The sequence below is a fragment of the Bufo bufo genome, chromosome 3, assembly GCF_905171765.1.
Source record: "Bufo bufo chromosome 3, aBufBuf1.1, whole genome shotgun sequence".
Taxonomy (NCBI): domain Eukaryota; kingdom Metazoa; phylum Chordata; class Amphibia; order Anura; family Bufonidae; genus Bufo; species Bufo bufo.
Window position 1 is genome coordinate 569950202 of NC_053391.1, and position 20931 is coordinate 569971132.

The 20931-nt window shown below is 46.0% G+C and overlaps 1 protein-coding gene across 1 annotated transcript in view; it reads right to left on the reverse strand.

The window, feature by feature from the left end:
* LOC120996036 (retinol dehydrogenase 7-like) overlaps positions 1-13159 on the reverse strand; it is an 84303-nt gene extending 71144 nt beyond the window's left edge. Inside the window, exon 1 of the mRNA XM_040425698.1 lies at positions 13012-13159. The gene's annotated coding sequence lies outside the window, so the exon portion shown is untranslated. The remainder of the gene's footprint in view (positions 1-13011) is intronic.
* Between the last annotated feature and the right edge of the window lie 7772 nt (positions 13160-20931).

The window sequence follows — 20931 nt, forward strand, 5'->3', positions numbered from 1 at the left end:
TTAATGCCAGGGAGACCCATAGTATCTGGGATTAGGGGTTTGTGTGAGACTATCTGCCGCTTTGTGGATTTTTATCTACAGAGAGGTGTAGAGACCTTACCCTCCTTTGTGTGTGACACCACCGATGTCCTTAAGAGACTCAGTGGGATGCATTTGGACAGTGATATGCTCTTGGTCACGTGCGACATTGAGTCCCTGTATACGTCTATCTGCCACAACCACGGACGTCGCAATTCTTTTTGGAAACAACTAATTTGGATAGAGATTTAATTGATTTGGTCATAACATTATTAGAATTCGCATTGAAACATAATGCGTTCACGTTTAAAGATCGCTATTTCCTACAGCTCCGGGGAACGGCTATGGGGGCGACTTGTGCGCCTTCATATGCTAATCTGTTCCTGGGGCTGTGGGAAAGAGAGATAGTCATGAATTTGGAGGGTCACAACGCCGTGGTCGAGTATATAGATGACGTTTTGTTTATCTGGCAGGGCTCAACGTCGCACTTGGAGGGGTTTCTACACGATCTCAACTTGAATGATCAGAACATCAAACTTACGTGGATTTATAGCAGGGATTATGTAGAGTTCTTAGACCTTGTGATCACTGTGGAGAATGAGGGCTTCCTGGGTTTTGATATACATAGGAAACCCACTGCCACCAACTCATTGTTACTCTCCTCTTCCTCACATCACCCACAGGTCTCTCATGCTATACCCATTGGCCAATTCTGTAGGGCTAGGCGGATATGTTCCAGTGAGGCCAGTTTTGAGTCAGAGGATCTATCGAGAAGATTCCTGGAGAGGGGTTATAGTAAGAAAGTGATTAGGAAGGGATATATTAGGGCTAAGAACTCTTCCAGGGATAACTTATTAAATCACTCTCCCCGTAAAAAAGAAAGAGATCATGGTTTCCCTAGATTCATTACCAACTTTAATGCTCAATTGAGACAATTGCAGGATATTCTCCAAAGACACTGGCAGGCCCTTCGAACTGACAAGGACCTAAAGAAAGTTATCTCTGAGAGACCACTGGTCACTTGTAGAGATGTCCCGAACAATTCGCCGGCGAACAGTTCCCGGCGAACATAGCTTGTCCGCGTTCGCTGCGGCGGGTGAACATATGCAATGTTCGGTCCGCCCTCTATACATCATCATTGAGCAAACTTTGACCCTGTACCTCACAGTCAGCAGACACATTCCAGCCAATCAGCATACCCTCCCTCCCAGACCCTCCCACCTCCTATCAAAAAGCAAGGACAGCATCCATCTTAGATTCATTCTGAAGCTGCAGTGTCACAAATTTGACTAAGTTGTAATCGCAATGCGATTAATACAGGTTATATTAATCGCATTGCGAATTCAACTTAGAGCTGGGTTCCTAATGGTTGTATTGCTAGAATATAACGAAAATTGAGAATATAGGGCTATATTCGTTATATTCGTCAATTCTAGCAATAAAACCATTAGGAACTTAGCTCTAAGTTGAATTCGCAATGCGATTAATGCAGGTTATATTAATCGCATTGCGAATTCAACTTACCACACTCTGCGTCAACTACGTAATTTTCCATGGGAGTTTTGCCATGGATCCCCCTCCGGCATGCCACAGTCCAGGTGTTAGTCCCCTTGAAACAACTTTTCCATCACTATTGTGGCCAGAAAGAGTCCCTGTGGGTTTTAAAATTTGCCTGTCTATTGAAGTCTATGGCTGTTCGCGAACATTCGCAGAAGTTTGCGTTCGCGAACAGAAAATTTTATGTTCGTGACATCTCTAGTCACTTGGAAGAGAGCAAAAAATCTTAAGAATATGGTGACCAGGAGCCACTATGTGGCCCCAAAAAAAGGTGGTCTCTTTGGGGATAAGGGTCCACAGTGGGGATTTTTCCCATGTGGTGACTGCACTGCATGTCAGTATATGGCGAGAACGGACAAGTTTACTAACACAAGTAGGGAGAAGGAGTACAAAATTGTACATCATATTTCCTGCAAAACAGAGGCAGTGGTTTATCATGCTGAATGCCCTTGTGGTCTGATCTACATTGGGATGACCACAAGGGCACTCAAGACAAGAGATTTGGAGCATATTCATGATATTAAGGCGGCCGCTGAGATCACTGAATATGACAAACTCAAAAAACTGAAACCAGTGGCAAAACACTTTAGGGAAGCCCATAACTGTAATCCTAGAGGCATCTCCTTTAAAAGGATAGACTGTGTACGACTGGGGATTAGGGGGGGCAACATAAAACGTTGTCTCCTCCAAAAAGAAACTAAATGGAAGGTTCTGCTCAACACTGACTCCTCACGGATTGAATGAGGCATTGAGTTTCAAATCCTTTATTTAGTTAAGTTTCTATGCCGATTTTTTTCAGCGATTTTAACTGTTTCTTTTACTTATACAGTTTTCTGTGTGGCCATATTATGTGATGACTGGAGAGTTGTGAGGAGAGAGATGATCCATATACATTGTGAACATGGAGACGGACTACCATGGAAATATTAGGATGGACCTTTATATTTATGATTTGTATCTGATACACTTTGTGACCATTATGTATCTGTGGGCCTATTGTCACTGTTATGCACTTGGCATCCTAATTACACTATGGGTATTGTACAGCTGGTGTGATTTATGATGTTAGGGCAATGCTGCCCCAGTCACACTGGCTATACAATTTTTTTCACTTAAGGAGAATTATTTTTGTATTTTTGTTGCTAATTATTCTCTATGCACGTAGCACTTTATATGGGAGGATATATACTGCCGATCTAGGCGGGTTGACAGCATGATCACGTTGTTTTTGTTAATTCGGTTATGCTTTGCACCAAAATTATGAATTATGACACTTTCACTATGATATTATTAAAAAGATTGTCTGTACTAGATCTTTATGTATTAAGTAATTAGTCACTTCTGTTTGTTATGGGAAATTTCTTTTTTGCATTTTCTTTTTTACTATATTGGGGCCTGAGGATAGTAGGATATAATCATGATATGTGTGATTATATAGTGTATATTATGTATTTTTCATGCCACTTGTGCTCTTATGATCATGTATGGTATCTATTCATAATACTTTTTGTATCACGATTATATTAATATGATATCATGTCTCTTGGCCAAATTATGTGATATTCATAGTGCCGAATGATATGTTAAAAGAATTGTGATATTATGTACTTACTCTCTTTTAATAGTATTTATGCTTAGATGTATTCAGGTCCGCAATAACCGCGATGTTGTATATCCATTCTCTGCTAATGGTATTTATGCCTAAATGTATTCAGCTCTCCATTTACACCCTCTGAACAATTGATATCTCCTATGTAGATTCCCCATATAGGGCTCCCCAGTGTGAAGGACTGTGGCTAATATATTAGATATAGTTCGGATACCTCTGTGATCCGATATAGGCTGATACAGCGCTGTGATGCGCTGTGCGCCGAGTCACGTGGGGACACCGCTACGTCTCCTTGGGAGGCGGGCTGGAGCGCATACCTTGCGTTCCACCCCTCCTCCTGACGAGTGCGGCGTCGCCATGATGTACTCGGCGTGCATCATCATGCATGGAGCGCTCGATAGTAAGTATCAGCTGTTATAATTACCTATCACGATCATATGCCCTGGAGCTACATGGTGGATACAAATAGTGGGTTATGGTCACACTCTAACTTACCGCCTGACAAAGCTGAGGCGAAACGCATGTCGAGGTTCCTAGCCTGTCCCGTGCCTGCTGCCTTTACCCTCCATCATGTCTCATGGTATGCCTTAATTTTCTATCTGTTGTCCATAGATGAGCTCCCTCATATCCTTTATAATAAGGCTTGGTGTGTGTGGTCTCACTTATGTGAGGGCTCTACATATATTTTTATTTTTTACCTTTGCATTGCTAGACTCTAGTGGCTGAGATCCATCTGGCGGCTATGCACCAGAGTGACGATCACATTTACTAACATTAGAATAGTCATATTTTATGTGCTATTGTATTGTGAATCACCCTGCTGCATATTATTGGTATACTTAAAATGTGTTCCATCTGTTGGCGGGTAGCAGAGACACTGGCCAGTGGACTGCGGCATCCGGTTTTTCTGCTGACTCTTCATATTCTTTTCTTGTTATCTCTAATATTTTAATAATCATGATATGTTTATTATAATTAAATAAAGTATATATTTTTAGAATACATTGGGCATTCATTTGTTGTTTGTTTAACATTATAGGTTTATATGGTTGTCTCTTCCCTGCCCTAAACTACGGTTTTAGAGTGAGGCTTTTTTGTTTGTTCTATTTCAAAATTACTGGCCTTTGAACAGCTGTCATTCCGTCTGGTGGAGATGGATAGTTTTAAAGGCCTTATGGTGGTGGCTGTCCCACAGTATGTCGTGCCCAGCTGCCACTACTTTTTCAGGCGAGCCATCCCTTCCCTGCACAACCAAGTGGGGGACAAAAATCAGGTGTGCACTGCGCAACGCCATCTGTGCCAAGGTCCAGCTCACTACGGATACGTGGACCAGAAAGCACGGTCAGGGACATTATATCTTCCTAACAGCACACTGGGTAAATGCAGTAGTGGCTGGGCCTGAGGCGGATAGCAGTTTGGCGCATGTCCTTCCACCACCGAGGATTGCAGGGCGCTCCAGTTTGCCTCCTGTTGCTTCCTACTCAGCTTCCTCATCCTCTACCAGCTCCTCATTCGGTCAGCGTAACACCTTCACCACCAACTTCAGCACAGCCAGGTGTAAACGACAGCAGGCAGTTTTAAAACGTATCTGTTTGGGGGACAAACCCCACACCGCACAGGATCTATGGACGGGCCTTGAACAACAGGCCGATGAGTGGTTGGTGCCAGTGAGCCTCAAGCCCGGCCTGGTGATATGCAATAATGGGCGAAATCTCGTAGCAGCTCTGGGACTAGCCGGTTTGAAGCACATCCCTTGCCTGGCGCATGTGCTGAATTTGGTGGTGCAGAGATTCCTTAAAAATTACCCCGATATGTCAGAGCTGCTGCATAAAGTGCGGGCTATCTGTGAGCGCTTTTGGCGTTCTCACCCTGCTGGTGCTCGCCTGTCAGCGCTGCAGCGTAACTTCGGCCTTCCCGCTCACCGCCTCATATGCGACATGCCCACAAGGTGGAACTCCACCTTGCCCACCCAGCAGCAGCAGGCGATAGTGGAGTTTCAGCTGCAGCACGCACGGGTGAGTCGCTCTGCGGAACAGCTCCACTTCACCACCAATGACTGGTCCTCCATGCGAGACCTGTGTTCCTTGTTGCGCTGTTTTGAGTACTCCACCAACATGGCCAGTGCCGATAACGCCATTCTCAGCGTTACTATCCCACTTCTATGCCTCCTTGAAAAAATGCTGCTGGCGATGATGGAAGAGGATGTGGCACAGGAGGAGGAGGAGGAAGAGGTATCATTTCTTAGGGTTTCCGGCCAGTCATTCACAAGTGGCTCCGAGGGTGGGTTCCTGCACCCACAAACGCCAGGTACACAATTGTCTAGCCAGGGCACAGTTCTGGAGGATAACGAGGTGGAGGATGAGGAGGAGATGGAGGAGGAGGAGGAACCTTGTGGCACACATAAGCGATTACATGCTGCAGTGTCTCCACAACGACCGCCAAGTTGCCCACATTCTAACTTGTGCTGATTACTGAGTGGCCACACTGCTGGATCCAAGATACAAGGACAACGTACCGTCCTTAATTCCGTAACTGAAGCGTGATCGTAAGATGCGCAAGTGCAAGCGCGCGCTGGTAGACGCTCTGCTGGTTGCATTTCCACCTGACAGCGGGGGCACAGTGGAAGCAAAAGGCGAAGGCAGAGGATGAGGAAGAGGTCGCCAACGCAGCTGGGGCACTGCCAGCACCTCAGAAGGCAGGGTTAGCATGGCCGAAATGTGGAAAAGCTTTGTCAGCACGCCACAACAACCAGCACCACCAGTTGATATGGAACGTCTTAGCAGGAGGCAGCATTTCAGCAACATAGTGGAGCAGTATGTGTGCACACACCTACACGCACTGAATGACGGGTCTGCCCCCTTCCACTTCTGGGTCTCCAAATTGGGCACATGGCCTGAGCTTGCCCTTTACTCCTTGGAGGTGCTGGCCTGCCCTGCAGCCAGTATATTATCTGAACGTGTGTTTAGCAGTGATGGCCAGTTCGCCCGCGAACACATGCGGGCTGCCATCTTAACTCACAAGTCCGGCGATGCACAGGCAAATCCTTACCTGTGCCTGTCCGCGAGCCGGTCTGAAACAAATGCGGTCACCGGGAGCAGGCAGTTCCGAGAACAGCAGCCGGGGGCCTTCATTGCGTTGTTCTCGGAACTGCCTGCTCCCGGTGACCGCATTGGTTTCAGACCGGCTCCCGGCATAGGCACAGGCAAGGACTTGCCTGTGCATCGCCGGAATTGTGAGTTAAGATGGCAGCCTGCATGTGTTCGCGGGCGAACACGGCGAACTGGCCATCACTGGTGTTTAGCACGTCAGGGGGCGTTATCAAAAACAAGCGCAGCCGCCTGTCCACAACCAATGTGGACAAGCTCACGTAAATTAAAATAAACCAGGCATGGATCCCACAGGACTTGTCCGTACCTTGTACAAAATAGACATGTATACCGGCCTTAACCAGCCATTGTTATACTACAGCGCAATTGCTCATTCTTTTATTTTAGATATTTCACACTCTTTGAGGTGTGTATCCTAATTAAAAAATTACAATAACAATTTTAACCAAAAACCAGTGTTGGCTACCTCATCCTCCTCCACCGCTGCTTCCACCTACACCGCTACGTCCACCGCCTCCTCAAACTCCTACTCCATATGGACCTCCACCTCATAAATCAAGTATTTATTATTTTATTTTGTCATTTCACAAATTTTTCTTTTACATTTTCGGGTGACATTTTACAATTTTTGCTGTGAATAAACCCCTGCTCTGCATAGGTGACAGGGACTGAAATTTTTTCAAATAATCTGTTCCATTGGTGGGTGACATTAACCCATTTTTGGCGATGAAAAACTCCTACTCTGCATAGGTGACAGGGACTTAAATGTCTAAAATTCGTCTTTAATTGGCCCTTTCCTTCGATCCTTCTGCTTTAAAGGGCTTCTGTCAGCCCACTAAACCGTTTTTTTTTTTGTTTACTAATAATCCCTATACTGCGAGCTCTGCATACATAAGTTAAATAATCATTTTGGTTCAGTAGAATTTGATAAAAAGCTATTTTTAAAATATGCAAATTACCTTGCTACCAGCAAGTAGGGCGGCTACTTGCTGGTAGCAGCCGCATCCTCCGATCCTAATGACGCCCCCTCCGCATTGTGATTGACAGGGCCAGGGAACGGAATCCTTCTCTGCTGGCCCTGCCTGTTAGCATTTAAAATCTGGCGCCTGCGCCGCGGCCGTACCTATCTTCAATCTGCGCAGGCGCACTGAGAGGCGGCCACTCGCTCGGTCGCTCCATCCTCAATGCGTCGGCGCCGATGACGTCAGATCTACACCCGGCGCAGGCGCATTGAGGAGCGAGCGGCCGCCTCTCAGTGCGCCTGTGCAGATTGAAGATAGGTACGGCCGCGGCGCAGGCGCCAGATTTTAAATGCTAACAGGCAGGGCCAGCAGAGAAGGATTCCGTTCCCTGGCCCTGTCAATCACAATGCGGAGGGGGCGTCATTAGGATCGGAGGATGCGGCTGCTACCAGCAAGTAGCCGCCCTACTTGCTGGTAGCAAGGTAATTTGCATATTTTAAAAATAGCTTTTTATCAAATTCTACTGAACCAAAATGATTATTTAACTTATGTATGCAGAGCTCGCAGTGTAGGGATTATTAGTAAACAAAAAAAAAAAAAACGGATTAGTGGGCTGACAGAAGCCCTTTAATAACTTTTCCCATATTTCCGCTCGATCAAAATTAAATTTCATCCATTTATCTCCCTTGGATGTGGTCTCTCTTTCTCACGCTCCCTCTCCGGCGTGGAACCATGATTCGCCGATAACCATGATCAACATGGTAGGCTCAGAAAAGAACATTGAAAGTTGATAGAGAAGAAATCCAAATGGATCGTGGACATCATGGGGACGTGCGACATGGTGGAGCAGTATGTGTGCACATGCCTACACGAACTGACTGATGGGTCTGCCCCCTTCAACTTCTGGGTCTCCAAATTGGGCACATGGCCTGAGCTTGCCCTTTACGCCTTGGAGGTGCTGGCCTTGTATTGTCTGAACGTGTGTTTAGCACCACTGGAGGGGGTTATCACAGGTTATATTTCCCAATGCTTTGGGGTGTACCCTAATTAAAAAAAATATAAATAAATTTAAAACCAAAAACCAGTGTTGGCTACCTCCTCCTCCACCTACACAGCCACATCCACCGCCTCCTCAACCTCCTACTCCATATGGACCTCGTCCTCCTAGATCAAGATTATATTTTTTTATTTTTACGTATTTTATTTAAAGTAATTTCCCTATCCACATTTGTTTGCAGAGCACTTGCCATGCTCTTAACCACATTTTGATGCCATTTGCAGCCCTCTAGCTCTTTCCATGACATTTTTACAGCCATTTTAGTGCTCAAAAGTTCGGGTCCCCATTGACTTCAATGGGGTCCGGGGTCAAGTTCGGGTTCCGAACTCTAACTTTTTTGTGAAGTTCGGCCAAACCCGTCGAACCCCAACATCCAGGTGTCCGCTCAACATATATATATATAAGAAACGTATGTCAGCACCAATTCTCAAAATAAACAAGGGGTGCTATGTCCAGGGAATTCACTGCTTACCCTCAGATATAGACGGAAAAGGACAGCACATCCAATAGTACAAAAAATAAATTTATTGGGCCACAGTGGCACAGTGAGGCGACGTTTCGGCTCAAAATACAGAGCCTTTCTCAAGCATCAAACACAAGTGAAATGCATAATATAAATAGGTGTACATAATTAAGGGGTGAAGTAATCAATAATTACAATCAATGAAAAAAGTCAATATATGAATCAATATACAGTGATTACAGAAATGACAACACATAGAACAAAAAAAATTTGTGATACATGATTCTGTATATAATTTACAAAAATACAATATAATATAACATAATCAAAATACAGATATAAGTGGCACCAATGTGAATCAGCTGCTTTATATATATTTAATGACATTAGTTAAAAACAGGAGGAGCTAAAGATAAAGATGGTGACATACCATACAGAATCAGCGTGTTCCCACATACCGGCAATGGCCACAGTTGGCGTCTAACTCAATAGAGTGCGCAGGCGTCAAGGTGCGTCCCGGCAAAATCACGTCAAGCTACGTCTAAACTGGGCGTCTCACGTCATAACTCACGCAGCGGGATCGATCCTGTCTATCACTCTCCAGTGTGCATGCTCACAACGCTAAGAGTACAGGCACGCCATATTCAATACTGGAAAGGTTGCCCATAGTTACTTAATATATATAATATATGGCTTACAGGGGGCAACACAAGGAAACCATACATCCCTGTCAAGGGAGCATAGCATCCATACATTGGGCGTGCAATATGAGCCTGACCGGCACCCCCGTGTCGATCGTGCATACAAGTGCCGCCCCAATTACGTCTCCTGATAGTGCCACAAATAGGGTTCTCCTAATAACTATAAGGTATATATTATTATTATATCAATGCATACGGGATCTGTCGAAACGCAACTTGAGCCAAAGCGTAGTCTAATCTAAATACAACTATAGAATGGAAAAAGGTAGACGTGGGACACGGTGTTTCCTAATATGGCAGGACAGCATCATCATTATATTGCTCCTCTTCTTATATTTTGTCCAATCATCTACAATAAAAGATGAAAAAATTAGAGAAAGAATTGAAAATGTAGGTTAGATCTTATATAAACATTTGTGTTTAATTAGTAATACCTACAACAGGATAAAAAGCAGAGTAACAAATGATACATGGCAATCTAGGGCAAACCACCTCTTATATACAAACCCCTAAATTATAGTCCACATTAAGACCATTAGGTCTCAAAGTATTGAGCGTATGTATCCAAAATAGCTCTTTCCTTTTTAATAACAGGTTTCTATTCCCTCCGCGTCTGGGCAGAGGAATGTGATCAATGATCCAACATTTTAATTGATGTTCTGTATGGTTCATCTCCACAAAATTTTTAGGCATGGGTAGGTCCCGACGTTTTTTTCTAATAGTGGAGCAGTGATTGTTTAATCGAGTTTTTAAATCGGTGGATGTCTCACCTACATATAATAATTTGCAGGGGCAACTTAAAACATAGATCACAAAATTTGAATCGCAAGTGAGATAAAAAGAGATAGAATATCTCACATTGGTCATCGGATGTATGAAGGTTTTGCCCCTGCAAATATGTTTGCAATTGACACAGCTAAGACATGGAAAGCATCCCGTGCTCCGCTGTGTCAATGTTCTCTGTATCAAACCAGGGCCAGGGCCAATGTCCGCACGCACTAATTGATCTCGTAAATTTCTAGATCTCTTATAGGAAAACAGAGGAGGGGATCTAAATTCAGGCACTTGACTAAGACAACCTCCTAGAATACCCCAATGTTTGTTAATAATACGATTAATTATACGGCTGTGTTTCGTATATTTCGTAATAAAGGGGATCCTATTGTGAGGACCCTTCTTCTCCCTTCTCAACAGTGTGTCGCTTCTATCCAAATGTTGGACCCGTCGGGATCTACCCATCCCTAAACATTTTGTGGAGATGAACCATACAGAACATCAATTAAAATGTTGGCTCATTGATCACATTCCTCTGCCCAGACGTGGAGGGAATAGAAACCTGTTATTAAAAAGGAAAGAGCTATTTTGGATACATATGCTCAATACTTTGAGACCTAATGGTCTTAATGTGGACTATAATTTAGGGGTTTGTATATAAGAGGTGGTTTGCCCTAGATTGCCATGTATCATTTGTTACTCTGCTTTTTATCCTGTTGTAGGTATTACTAATTAAACACAAATGTTTATATAAGATCTAACCTACATTTTCAATTTTTTCTCTAATTTTTTCATCTTTTATTGTAGATGATTGGATAAAATATAAGAAGAGGAGCAATATAATGATGATGCTGTCCTGCCATATTAGGAAACACCGTGTCCCACGTCTACCTTTTTCCATTCTATAGTTGTATTTAGATTAGACTGCGCTTTGGCTCAGGTTGCGTTTCGACAGATCCCGTATGCATTGATATAATAATAATATATACCTTATAGTTATTAGGAGAACCCTATTTGTGGCACTATCAGGAGACGTAATTGGGGCGGCACTTGTATGCACGATCGACACGGGGGTGCCGGTCGGGCTCATATTGCACGCCCAATGTATGGATGCTATGCTCCCTTGACAGGGATGTATGGTTTCCTTGTGTTGCCCCCTGTAAGCCATATATTATATATATTAAGTAACTATGGGCAACCTTTCCAGTATTGAATATGGCGTGCCTGTACTCTTAGCGTTGTGAGCATGCACACTGGAGAGTGATAGACAGGATCGATCCCGCTGCGTGAGTTATGACGTTAGACGCCCAGTTTAGACGTAGCTTGACGTGATTTTGCCGGGACGCACCTTGACGCCTGCGCACTCTATTGAGTTAGACGCCAACTGTCGCCATTGCCGGTATGTGGGAACATGCTGACTCTGTATGGTATGTCACCATCTTTATCTTTAGCTCCTCCTTTTTTTAACTAATGTCATTAAATATATATAAAGCAGCTGATTCACATTGGTGCCACTTATATCTGTATTTTGATTATGTTATATTATATTGTATTTTTGTAAATTATATACACAATCATGTATCACAAAAAATTTTTGTTCTATGTGTTGTCATTTCTGTAATCACTGTATATTGATTCATATATTGACTTTTTTCATTGATTGTAATTATTGATTACTTCACCCCTTAATTATGTACACCTATTTATATTATGCATTTCACTTGTGTTTGATGCTTGAGAAAGGCTCTGTATTTTGAGCCGAAACGTCGCCTCACTGTGCCACTGTGGCCCAATAAATAAATTTTTAGTACTATTGGATGTGCTGTCCTTTTCCATATATATATATATATATATATATAAAAGAATAAACACACCGCAGCACATCCATATGGTGAAAAATTGTGGGATCCTTTATTCACCCAAGCAGCGACGTTTCGGTCCGCTTGCTGGGACCATTTTCAAGCAATACATCAAATCCAATTGTGAGTATTTATATAGTCATGTCAAATTAACATCCATGTCAAATTAACATCCAATTTGACATGACTATATAAATACTCACAATTGGATTTGATGTATTGCTTGAAAATGGTCCCAGCAAGCGGACCGAAACGTCGCTGCTTGGGTGAATAAAGGATCCCACAATTTTTCACCATATGGATGTGCTGCGGTGTGTTTATTCTTCTGGTTATTTGACATTGTGGTCAAGTGTCGACACCGCTGGCACCCTACGCTTGCTACAAGGAGTGCTGCCCTGAACTTTCATCTATATCTATATATATATATATATATATATATATATACACACACACCATATTTTTTGCTTTATAAGATGCACCTGATGATAAGAAGCAACTAGGTTTTTGTGGAGGAAAATAAGAGCAAAAAATTTTTTGAACCAAAAGGTGTGCTTTTGGTGAGTTTTGAACTAAATTCTTTCTTATTAAGTGCAAATTTTCAATAGAAAAAAGGAAAATTGACTGCAGCCTCTTTGAGACACTGCCCTGTACAGGTTCATGAGACAGAGCTAAATCTAAGTATCTGACACCCCAGACTTACTGTCACAAGTGTCGATATGAATTTGATTGCACAGAAAGTAAGCACACAAAGTAATAAAATACATAAAAGAGAGATCAGGTAAATAAATGGATTAGACATTTTTTAAACAATGCAGCCCCAGGCTAAGACATGACATGAGCCTCCCAAGTGCAGTCATATACAAATACGTGCGGTAAAGACCCCTGAAGACAATGAAGAACTCACTGTTCTGTGCTCACAGCCCTCACAACCTGCTGCAGACGACCAGCACTTATCATCTGCCAGCCCAGCTGCAGACAAGGACTCTCAGGACAAAAGTCACATGCTAGGACCTGCTATTAAAGCCTAGTAGATGAAAGGTAACAGCAGGGTAGGAGCCAATGGCCGTGCCATCTGCAGAGAGTCACCCCATATGCAGAGGGTGGCATCCCTGACACAATGGCACGAATACTGGTGATAAGAACGAAAGGGCAACTAACATAAGACAGACATTCATTCACATCCCTAGCTTTCTGCTGGCAGAGAATGTTAACCCTTTCCGAGCACTGAAGATGTCAGCTGTCCTAAAGGAAGGAGAGTTCACATAGTGACTTTTAAAGCAGCAGGCAGGCCGTAACGTCACTCACTCAGTCACGCTCCTGCTCCGCCAACATCTTTAATGAAGTGGGAGGCTCATGACTGAGTGAGTGTACGCTGCCCACCGCTTTGATAGTGAGTACTACTACAGACGATTACGCTAGTTTAACAAACCAGAGCCACTGATTGAGCATTAAATAAACAGACTTTACATGTAAAGACTGCTGTGAGCAGGGCCCGGTGTAATGGAGTGCAGTGACTGCATCGGGCCCTGCCGCAAGTGCAACAGCAGTTGCCAGCCTCCAGCCCCTCCTCCCACACCGCGTGATAGAGGTTTACTGTAACTGATACATCGCAGGCCGCGATGTGCAACATAGCAGCCGTGGATGTATCAGTGTCAGACATTTAAAATTGCATGTCTTATAAAGCGAAAAAAAGGGTAAGTAAATCCATTCATCCTTGATTTATGGCGTGCAATTATGGCCTGATACTACAGTTTCTATGGTGCTTAAGTTCTATCATACATAAATATCCGTTAATATTTAATTGTGGAATTGGTGTGAAATTGCGTCCTGATACCAAACATTTTAAGGTGCTCAAGTTCTATTATACATAAGTATATCCATTAATCCCCAATTGTATAATTGGGGTGAAATCGCAGTCTGATACTAAAAGTTTTGGGGTGCTTTTTTTTTTTTTTATATATAGAAGTACATCCATTCACCCTTGATTCTGGGGTGAAATTGCTGCCTCATACTACACATTTAAGGGTGCTCAAGTTCTCCTATATAAATACATCCATCCATTCTTGTTTTGGGGGTGAAATTGCGACCTGACACTACTGCTCTTTTACCCGTACAGTTACTGTTACAGTACAGTATATCCAACAGACAGGTGACGGGCCCTTCTAAGGGAACGGGCAATGGCCAAAATGTTTCTGAATCTGGCAAAAGTAGCAGCAGAAGAAGGGGGGGGAGGTAGCAGCAGTCACAGCGATAGGCCAGAGCTGCGAGTGTCATCCAGTGGTCGTGTTTTGACCAGCAACCCAGCTGTCCTTGCAGGGGCGTAGCTAGAAATGCATGGGCCCCATAGCAAAAAAATGCATGGCCCCCCCCCCCTCTGTGCCATCCACAGATCCCCCTCCCCTAAATAGTGCCATCCACAGATCCCCCTCCCCTAAATAGTGCCATCCACAGATCCCTCTCCCCTAAATAGTGCCATCCACAGATCCCCCCTCCCCTAAATAGTGCCATACACAGATCCCCCCTCCCCAAAATAGTGCCATCCACAGATCCCTCTCCCCTAAATAGTGCCATTCACAGATCCCCCTCCCCTAAATAGTGCCATCCACAGATCCCTCTCCCCTAAATAGTGCCATCCACAGATCCCCCGTCCCCTAAATAGTGCCATCCACAGATCCCCCTCCCCTAAATAGTGCCATCCACAGATCCCTCTCCCCTAAATAGTGCCATCCACAGATCCCCCTCCCCTAAATAGTGCCATACACAGATCCCCCCTCCCCTAAATAGTGCCATCCACAGATCCCTCTCCCCTAAATAGTGCCATCCACAGATCCCCCTCCCCTAAATAGTGCCATCCACAGATCCCTTTCCCCTAAATAGTGCCATCCACAGATCCCCCCTCCCCTAAATAGTGCCATACACAGATCCCCCCTCCCCAAAATAGTGCCATCCACAGATCCCTCTCCCCTAAATAGTGCCATCCACAGATCCCCCTCCCCTAAATAGTGCCATCCACAGATCCCTCTCCCCTAAATAGTGCCATCCACAGATCCCCCGTCCCCTAAATAGTGCCATCCACAGATCCCCCTCCCCTAAATAGTGCCATCCACAGATCCCTCTCCCCTAAATAGTGCCATCCACAGATCCCCCCTCCCCTAAATAGTGCCATACACAGATCCCCCTCCCCTAAATAGTGCCATCCACAGATCCCTCTCCCCTAAATAGTGCCATCCACAGATCCCCCTCCCCTAAATAGTGCCATACACAGATCCCCCTCCCCTAAATAGTGCCATCAACAGATCCCCCCTCCCCTAAATAGTGCCATCCACAGATCCCCCTCCCCTAAATAGTGCCATCCACAGATCCCTCTCCCCTAAATAGTGCCATCCACAGATCCCTCTCCCCTAAATAGTGCCATCCACAGATCCCCCTCCCCTAAATAGTGCCATCCACAGATCCCCCTCCCCTAAATAGTGCCATCCACAGATCCCCCTCCCCTAAATAGTGCCATCCACAGATCCCCCTCCCCTAAATAGTGCCATCCACAGATCCCCCTCCCCTAAATAGTGCCATCCACAGATCCCCCCTCCCCTAAATAGTGCCATCCACAGATCCCCCCTCCCCTAAATAGTGCCATCCACAGATCCCCCCTGCCATCCACAGATCCCCCCCCCCCCCTAAATAGTGCCATCCACAGATCCCTCTTCCCTAAATAGTGCCATCCACAGATACCTCTCCCCTAAATAGTGCCATCCACAGATCCCCCTCCCCTAAATAGTGACATACACAGATCCCCCTCCCCTAAATAGTGCCATCCACAGATCCCCCCTGCCATCCACAGATCCCCCCTCCCCTAAATAGTGCCTTCCACAGATCCCTCTTCCCTAAATAGTGCCATCCACAGATCCCTCTCCCCTAAATAGTGCCATCCACAGATCCCCCTCCCCTAAATAGTGACATACACAGATCCCCCTCCCCTAAACAGTGCCATCCACAGTATCAGGTGCCTCTCCCCCCTCCCCCATGTGCCAGTATCAGGTGCCAGTATCATATAAGGGGTTAATTATAGTGCGTCCGACGGCACGGCGGGGCGCAGGCGCAGAAGATTGGGCATGAACGATGCCCGGAGGATTGAATTGCGCAGGATCGGGACTGGGGAGAGTTCTAGCCCCGCCCAGCGAAGTGAATAATGATGAGCTGGGCGGGGCTACAAACGGCAGTTGGGAAGGCTGGCTGGGCGCATTTTCACATGAAACGCCGCCCCTTGGGTAGATTGCTGACCGCAGATGCAGGTTATAAAACTTTATATTTTGCTCTTTATAAGGTGGACAGGGGGGATAGTTATATGCTTTTAAAAGACTCTATAAGACCTGTAATGTGATATATCTAACTATATATGCTGATTTCGCCTGTCAGTGTCCCTTTAACTAACTTGAAAATAAACTGTCGGCCCCGAAGCAGCTGCTTCCCCGGTACTTACGCCACCTCCTGGCTGCCTGTGTGTAGTGTCTGTGTGTGTTAAAAAAATAAAAAATTTGAATGCGGTCGGACGGGCCCCCTAGTGGCGTAGGGCCCCATAGCCACTGCTATGGTTGCTATGGCGATCCCTACGCCACTGTGTCCTTGAATGGTTGACTCGGTCTTCAACTTAATCTCAAATAACATTAGACACCCCAGTCAGGAGTTGGTTTGTTCCTCTGATGTCACGCTTAATTGGCATGGCCCATAAATAAGCTCTGTGCCCCCACCTGTCCTGAACCTGCCTCTTTCCATTTCTATTCCTTCTGCTCGAGCAGTATTGTATGCCTTTGGTTTGGCTCCACTTTTCAATGAGGATGAGCTTCTAGAGGTCTGTCAGTCTTCAGTTACTGACCATCCAAGATGTGGAGGAGAGATCCTCTGCTTCCTCTGGTAAGCAGGCAAGTAGCGACGATGAGAGTTGCGTGGGAGCTGGTGTTGCAAGCGGTCAGGAATGTGGCCCTGAGGCTGGCGAGTGTGACATGAAGACAGTAACCAACCTGATGTGGCCGATCGCAAGTGGGAGCCGGGTAAAGAGGGAGCTTCATCATCATCAGGAGAAAAGAGGGTGGCAGCTTACTCGCGAGGCAGCGGCTGAGCCAGCAGGGTGGTAGCGTGGTCGTAAGTCAGCAGGGTGGCAGCAGTGTGAGGTCAGGAGCCAAAACATCTGCTACGCAGGAGCCTACCTTTCCAGAAAGAACTAGCGGTGCACAGGTTCACGGAGGCATCGGCAGCAGGCAGTCAGCACGGAGCGGTGGGGGGAAAATGCCATACTCGGTGGTGTGGGAATTTTTCATCAAGCCGCTGGAGTACGTCTGTATAGCCATTTGTAGAATCTGTGGGCAGACGGTGAAGTGTGGCCAGGGTGCCAATGTTGGCACCACAGCCCTGCATCAACACATGCAGCATCACCATGAAGTGGTCTGGGAAAACCATGGAGCTAATGTAGTGGTACAGACTAACGCAGCAACCGCTGCATCACCCAATGGCCCGCACCTCTTCTCCTGCAGTCAAAGCTCCACGACCTCAGCAGAAGGGAGCTGTGTTTCCTTCCCATCATGTACTGGTCCGTTTCACCAGCAAGCGATGCGATTACAAAGGACAATAGGCATGCACTCATCCAACAGCACAGAAGATGAACGTGCTCCTGTTTGAGTTGCTGGTACTACAGTCCCTCCCCTTCCATGTGGTGGAACTCTGCACCTTTCAGAGAACCGATGGCTTGTGCCAAGCCAAGTCCAAAGCCATCATTACTTCTCCAAAAAGGCTGTACCAGCCCTGCACATAAATGTTGAACACAAGGTGGGCTAGTCCTTATGCCTGTCGCTGTCTGCTAAAGTTCACAGCAGCGCCGATGTGTGGAGCTGTAACTACGGTCAATGACAATATATGTCCTTTAGAGCCCACTGGGTAAATGTGGTTCTTGCCCAGCCACATCAGCAACTTGGCCAGGTGACGGCACTGCTGCCTCAACGTTCGAGCTGCGAGTCCTGCGCAAATGTCCTCCTCTGCCTCCTCATTCTCCTCCTTGTCCTCAGCCTCTACTGCAGGCATAATTCGTAGAGCTACTCTAGCATACCACCTGTGCAGAGCACAGCAGTGTCACGCTGTTCTGCACCTGGTTTGCCTAGGCGAACGGAGTCACACCAGGGAGGAACTGCTCCGCATCCTTCAAGAGGAAATCGTGTTGGTGCTGCGTCAGGGAGGGCTGACCCATGCGCCTTACATGGTGTATGTCTTTAATCGGGTTGTAAAGCAGTTCCTGAAGTCTTCCACCCAACTGCAAGACATCCTGAAAATGGCTAGGAAACTGTGCATGCACTTCAGCCACTCTTACACTGCAAAGCACGCCCTCCTTGAGCTTCAAAGACAGAATAGCGTTTCCCATCATCAATGTTTCCACCCGTTGGAACTCCACCTTCACATGTTGCACCGACTATATGAGCAGAGGAAGGCCGTAAACGATATCATGATGATTCAGGTGGACAGGAGCAATCCCTTGCGCAACTTTGATGTTAACCAGAGTCACTTCATGCATGACACCTGCCGTTTGCTTGAGGAGGCCACTTTATTTGTCAGTCACCAGGACTACAGGATGAAGATCATCATTCCACTCCTTCATGTCCTGGAGCAGATAGTAATAAATCTGTCTCACCAGGGGACAGGAGACATGGCGCCTACATCTCACGGCAACCTGAGCCCTGTGGGGACTGAATTGGAGGAGGAGAAGGAAGAGGAGGACATTCACAACAAGCAATGTATAAATAAATGGGTGTTTTTTTCTGCACAAGTGACAGGAGAGGAGCAGGAGGAGCTATTGGGTGAGGATGAAGACCAGGGGAATGACCCTGACACAACATGGCAGTATGCAGTGGAAATGGAGGTAGGAAGTCTATCAGAGTCCCTTGTGCAAATGGCCAGATGTATGTTGAGTTGATTGCGTAGTGACAGCTGTATTATCACCATTCGGCAGAGGGATGACTACTGGCTCTCCAAAATGGATGTCTTTTTTTCCACCCACTGACAGGGAGGATAAACTGAACTACCATCGAGAAATCCTATGTAGTAAGTTGACCGTTGCCTATGTGCGCTATCGCCCATCCTCGCGAAGGTCTGATCGGGGGGGCCCTCTGTGCTCAAGTTCCACTGCCATGGCTGCTGTGGGGCAGGAGCAGCACCAGCTCCATCGGCAGCAACTTAAGTCTAGAGTCTCTAATGAGCACTTTTTTTTCACCTGCCTACTGAAGAAACTACCCACCAGCAGCAGCAAGACATGGAGCAGAATCTAAACCAGCAGGTGGTGGAATACTTGGACCCTGCCACCCTATATCCAAGATTTCCTGGACTACCGGGCAGCCAAACTTGATTTGTGGCCGCAACTGGGCGAGTTTGTCATGCCCAGCCAGTAGTATCGTATTAGAGAGGGTGTATAGTGCAGCGGGGGGCATAGTTACATAGTTACCCCAAGGAGAACTCACTTTTCACCCAAAATGTGTAGAGACTGACCTTTGTGAATCAGTCGTGGATTAGCAAGGATTTCCACACGCCAGTGCCCATTCTGGGTGCCACACCCAAACTTTGTGAAAAGACACCCATTTCTTCTAGCCATCTGCTTCAGCCACTATTCTGATGCTGCCACCCGCCTGATGGCACACTTCTGCTTCCTGTGCTGCAATGTTCTCCTACTGCCACCCACCATCTTGTGCTGCTACTGCCATTGCCCCCCACCCTCACAACTCTGAGACAGACCACTATGTTGACTCCTCATGCATTTGCCACCCTCACCACTCTGACTGGGCCATTGTGTTGACTGGAAAAATGATAAACACAATGGATCCTGTCTTTGGAGCATCCGTAAGGCCTGTATCACGAGGTCCCTATTTTGCATCAAGATATGCTCGTGATTTGGAAGCCAAAAGCAAGAGTGGGTACAAAACACAGAAGACATGCAAACTTTCCAATTACGTGTCAACTCTGTTTTGGATCCACTCCTGTTTTTTGTTTTTTTGGCTTTAACAATACTAATGGATTACTGACCAAATGCTGACCATGTGAAGGCAGATGCTGAAAAGACAGGATCCATTTTTTGGTGGCTGTTCTTACGACTGATTAGAAGAAGGGAAAAATAAACAGTGACGTTAAGGCTACTTTCACACCTGCGTTCAGGTGTCCGCTCGTGAGCTCCGTTTGAAGGGGCTCACGGGCGGCCCTGAACGCAGACGTCCGGCCCTAATGCATTCTCAGTGGAGGCGGATCTACTGAGAATGCATCCGCCTGCCAGCGTTCAGCCTCCGCTCCGCTCAGTGAGCGGACACCTGAACGCTGCTTGCAGCGTTCGGGTGTCCGCCTGGCCGTGCGGAGGCGAGCGGATCCGTCCAGACTTATAATGGAAGTCAATGGGGATGGATCCGCTTGAAGATGACACCATATGGCTCAATCTTCAAGCGGATCCGTCCCCCATTGACTTTAAAAGTAAAGTCTGAACGGATCCGCTCAGGCTACTTTCACACTTAGAAATTTTTCTAAGTTATAATGCAGACGGATCCGTTCTGAACGGATGCAAACGTCTGCATTATAGAAGCGGATCCGTCTGATGAAACATCAGACGGACCCGCTCCGAACGCTAGTGTGAAAGTAGCATATACTTATGTAACACATACTTACTGCGGACACCCTCTCCACTCTGTCAGGGGGACACTACTTGCATCAGCGTGTAATAGAACAGGTGCTGTAGAAATCTATGTGGAATCAGCTGACGGTGTAAAATGAGCTCTTTCACACTATACAGTCAGTCCATAAATATTGGGAC